The following is a 5,384-nucleotide window of genomic DNA, read 5'->3' as shown; positions in this document are numbered from 1 at the left end:
AGGAATAGGTAATTAAATAAATGAGAATGAGAATGATAATGGAAAAACAGAAAAATAAGAAAGTAAAACATAAAAACGCGAGACGAATGTCAATTGAGCAGCAACGCATCTTCCCCCTGATCGGAACCGCGCCTCGGGAGAAGCCGAACCAGAGACAAAATTTCCAATGATTTCATCTTTCGGAAAACGTCTTGATTCGCGCGCGTGTCCTGTTGACGCGGAAGAGAATTAAAACAAAAAAACATTTTCTCTTTTTCTTTTTCTCTCGAGCAGCGATTGGTGATGAAACTGGCCATTTACTGATTAATTGACCTTTTATCTTGCACCTTCCTTCCTCTCACTCTGTCTCTACATGTAAACATCTCCATTTCACTTCGATGCAAGTGTGCTTTGTGCTGCCTATATCTTTTCTTTTCTTTCTCTCATTCCCTCCCAAAGACCTTTTTAACCAAATCATTTTTTCTCTCTCTTCCCTCCTCTTCTCCCTTTGTTTTCGTTTTTTTTTTTTATTCTTTCCTAAACCCTTTTAACCGTAGAGCTTCCATTAGTTCCGGTTTGTTGTTTGTAAATGCAAACTAATTATCATCATTAACAATATCATTATTATGATCATCAGACAAAGAGTAAATCAATCCATTTAAAGTTTAAAAACCACTATCATCCTTAAGCTTTCTTCATCCATTCATTATTGATTCTCATGATAACTATTAACGGAGTATTCTGTAAGACACATTTCCTCCTTTTTATTTATTAATCGGAGACATAATTTCCCTTGTATTCTAATAATACCAATGAAGGGTAAAACGAATAGAAAAAAACATCAACCTTAAAAAACCTGTCCATTGCATCACAAAGAAAGTTTACAGTTAATCCCTCTACCTTGCTAATGTCTTCTGTGCACTGACTCTCTGAATTCCGTGACGCAGCGGAGAGAACGTCACGTGGGCTTTATCAATTATATTTGTATTTTTGTATTTTTGGCATTGGCCAGCTAGCACTGCTTTTTACCTTCAAGTATTTGGAAGATGTAAGTTTTTGTTTTTGTTTTTGTCTTTTTTTACTATTTTTCTCTATTCAGTTCATCTAGAAATATCATATAGGATATGAATTATTTTCTATGGTAGGCAGCTGCATATGGTGTGTGTAAAAGATGACTAATTAATTTTATTTGGGTGTGCTATATCTCAGTGAAGGAAGATCCAGGTTTAGAGGGTAAATAAATGACATAGATTCATTTTTAAAATATATTACATATATTCATGTAAAACATTATATACATGGAATGCTTACAAACTCTACCCTTCTCTCCACTCATCCAGTTTAAATGGACGCAATTGAGCAAGGGCAGCACAGAAGAGTTCCTCGACCCAGACTGGGACATCTACCTCATGGCAGTCCTCTCTGTCATCATCGCCATGCTTATTCTCTTCAGAAGGCCTCCCCCACCATTGGCCATGTAAACACCATCTTCAGTTGCGTCGTTCAAAGCGATGGGAACGCTGAATCCAAAGCCAAGGGGACGAAGAGTCTGGAAATTCCGTTTGGTAATCTTCATCCACATTTTAAGTGTGCTACTGGCTCAAGCTTTTGGTTGACTGGTCTAGGGCTCAAGGAGGAGATCCAGTCCCAGTTTGTCGTATTCCGAATGATTTCGTGCAATAAAGTCATCAGGCAAAATTGACGTTTCCTGGTCAAGGAAGATGGCACCACTTCCTTGATTTGAAGGTTGACTGAACATTGCTATTAAAATGGATCTTCAACTTTTTTATTTTCATTTTTATAAAGATTTGGGTGGTTATTGGTTGTAATGATACATTTTTTTCTTTTGTAATCTTGCATTAGTGGAGGATAGCATGGATGCTGTCCAGAAGATGTAAACTTTCAAGAAAAGAAAAAAAAAGTTATATAAGATATATATATATATATACAAGGGCTTTTATTGTGCTAGAATTTGTCCTTGAAGTATTTTCATCTCGCCATTGGGGTTTGTTATTTCTGTTTGATATATATATATATGTATTTGAAATGGGTTGCACATAATTATATATATATATATATATATATATATATATATATATATATATATATATATATATAAAATAAACCGAGGGAAGTGTAGTTATATTTATTTCATCTATGGCGGTATTCACCTGTGTAGTTGAGTTTAAGGTTCACAGGATGTGGCCTCTATCATCGTGACAGTCCAGTTTCCATAGAGGGTGTACTGTAAAAGAGATTTGTATATACAAACTACTTCAGAATTTGTAAATGACTGTCCTGTCTGGCTTGACTAAGCTGATTGTCTTTTTCCAGATCACAATCACCAGTGGGATGGGTTATTTTTTTTCCTTTATGTGGATGTATAGACTTGGGTATTTGCTTTCCAATGTTCAAACCTCCCCAGTTTTCAAACATTATATCATCGCTAGTCACCTATAGTAGGAAGATCATTTTTTCTTTTCTTTTCTTGGTTCCTCTTTCTTACAAATGTTGTTTCTTTTATTAGTTGAATATGGTATGGAAGTGTGAATACTGGAGTATTCTTACCATTCATCTTTTTTTTTTTTTCCTAATGTCAGAAATTGGAAGAAGCAAAATATAAGTTCTAAATTTTGTTGTTGGATTCGGTGTGCATGCATGTATGGCGGTGTGGATGGGCCTGTATGGAAGTCAAATTATAATTTCTGTATAAACATCATGTACAGATTACCAAGTGAAAAGTTAATAACTGCAGTTAGAACTTTATAAATTTATTGTTAAGTTCACTGTAAAAAAAAAAATAAATAAAAGATAGTTCGTATATAAGGTTTGTTTACATATTGTTCCTAAGAATGAATTTTTCTTCAGTAAGACTGAAACTGAGACCCACTTCCATAAATATTCAAATGAAAAATCAGAACTCTTTCAATAGTGACCTTTTAACCACTGCGTTGTTGTTTGCTTATGGAATAAGATGCACATAAGTGGAAAGCAATGAAAATCACCTTTTCTCTTTTGTATCTTTAATTAATTCTGTATAATCCAAAAAATAGGAGAGAAGAGAAATAACCAGACTTTATAAAGGTATATCCTGACATAAAGTATGTGTATTCACATGCTATACACTAAGGCTGAAATTAAGTAACAAAAAACAAAAAAAAAGTTTAAATAGTTTACAATCCCATACCAAGTACATATTTGCATTTGCTGGCTAGTATTACCTTAACCAGTTCCTCTACATTAATTCTTCCTTACACGGTTTCTAATAATAAGCATATGGGATATACACCATGTAACATACATCACTTGATAATGAATCCAGTATAAGAACAATATATTAGATGCAGATTTTTTTTGTTTGTTCCTTGGGTGAGAACGGGTTTGTTCCAGTTAGATACACAGCTCCAGTTCAGTAGATGGTATACCAGGTAAGTCTTGTGTATGTTAATATCTTTATACTATATTAATTCATGGTAAGAAATTACCTCATTGGTAATAATGGTTGTATCTTTCACTTCATACCATGATTTTTATGACATAAAGTTACTCAAGATTATGAATGGATAGTGTAAAGAGGATAGAAATGAATTAGTGAGTAGGAGGTGCACTTTGAGGCCTTAATTCATAGCAGCTGTTTAATCGGATAAATTATTCTACACTGTTCACTTTTGTCTGGACTGATGTAAGATGTTCTTCCATTGGAGTCTATTATTTATTAAAAAGTTCTTGAAGTGTATTCTCTTGCTCTGTTATGTAGGTGTTTTTTTTTCTTTTCTTTTTATATCATTCATTCATTTGTAACAGGATGTGGATTTGTTTCCTGGACGATAAAAATGTGGTTATTCAATTTGTGAAGTTACACTATTGCAATTTACCCAAGTTTAATTATGGTTATTATTGTAATTATCATTATTTTCATTCATTACTATAATCATTATTATAATGTTGCTGATGCGATTATTATTATTATCATTATGCTAATGGCGCACCGATTTTAAGTAGATATGAAATACTACGCAACCATTTTTTTAATGTGCCTATGTCTAGATAATAATGTGTGCCTGCTAAAAGCGGTCATGCTTTCATCATTAAAGACCCATAATAATAATAATAATAATAGCACATAATAATAATAACAATAATAATAATAGCACATAATAATAATAATAATAATAATAATAGCACATAATAATAATAATAATAATAGCACATAATAATAATAATAATAATAATAATAGCACATAATAATAATAATAATAATAGCACATAAGCCTGCTGCTTTATCGCTAAATTCAGGCAACAAAACTCTCACCTTGAATCGATTTCCACCGTTAATCGTAAGGGTTTCTGCCGCATCATTCTTAGCGAGACGAACACGCCGATCACACCGAGACCTTTCCGCCGAGCAAAGAAAGTCTGAGGGGAAATGACCTTTATTTTTATGCCAACTTCAACTTGAACGGTTCATGGTTAATGGTTAAAAGCGAAATAAATGGAAAGTGGCGATTCATGCGCTATAAGGGAAATAACCATTGCTTTTATGCCAACTTCAACTTGGAAAAAAACAAAAATGGAAAGTGACGATTCATGCGCCGCAAAACATTTAAATTCAAATCCATGAGTATCGCTGGTTACGAAAAGATTTCTTACGCTGATCGAACGACTAAAACTTTAACAGCCAAAGAATTAAATCGCGGCGCACAGTTTTTTAAAATTCTTTTCCTTGTGAGGCGCAATATTATTTACATATGCGCACCGGTATTTTGAGTGCTCTCCGAATATATTCAGTGCGCAGTGCACTTTTCGGTATTATTGGAAATGCTATATTTAATATTGATACCAAATATTAACATACATACTAATATTAATATTAACTAACATACCACACCTAATATTGAGCCAATTTGATTCGTTCGTCACGTGACCATAGACATTCAATAGAACCAATCAGATATGGAATAGATCACCACGTGACAATAGAATCTGGGCCTAGGAGAAAGCAGATGAAATTAAAATCAGTTTAATCATAGCTACACACTGCGCGCAGATTGTGAGAACAATTTTTTCGACTTTCTCGCAAAATATCATAGTAATAACGAAGCTAGTTTGCAATATCTGCGAGATCACGGTGTTATTCCAGTGGAAGTACAGTGTCCGCAAAGCAAGACACCGTGTCATTATAGAAAAGACAGACACCAGGGGGTTTGTGGTGCGTGGACAAAGATCGCGAAGACAAAACGGAGAAAAAAATGCAACTATACAGTAAGCGATTACAAAGGGACATTTCTCTCGGGAACTAGACTTGTACCCTATCAAATTCCTTCATCAATCACTGGCTAAGCAAAACCGTTATGGGGTGCCTGTCGGGAGTTAATGCATAGTGTAAGACGTGGTTGAAAGGTTCC

The 5,384-nt window shown here is 34.1% G+C and overlaps 1 non-coding gene across 1 annotated transcript; it reads left to right on the top strand.

Moving 5' to 3' along the window:
* The first annotated feature begins 958 nt into the window (after positions 1 to 958).
* On the top strand, positions 959 to 2,802 carry LOC113817905 (uncharacterized). The gene is made up of 2 exons (XR_011399817.1): positions 959 to 1,027; positions 1,320 to 2,802. It is a non-coding gene; the product is annotated as an uncharacterized protein (transcript).
* The last annotated feature ends 2,582 nt before the right edge of the window (positions 2,803 to 5,384 follow it).

This window comes from Penaeus vannamei, chromosome 30, assembly GCF_042767895.1.
Source record: "Penaeus vannamei isolate JL-2024 chromosome 30, ASM4276789v1, whole genome shotgun sequence".
In the NCBI taxonomy this organism is placed as follows: Eukaryota; Metazoa; Arthropoda; class Malacostraca; order Decapoda; family Penaeidae; genus Penaeus; species Penaeus vannamei.
The sequence above is the reverse complement of the archived record's forward strand: the minus strand, read 5'-3'. Positions and strand labels throughout refer to the sequence as shown.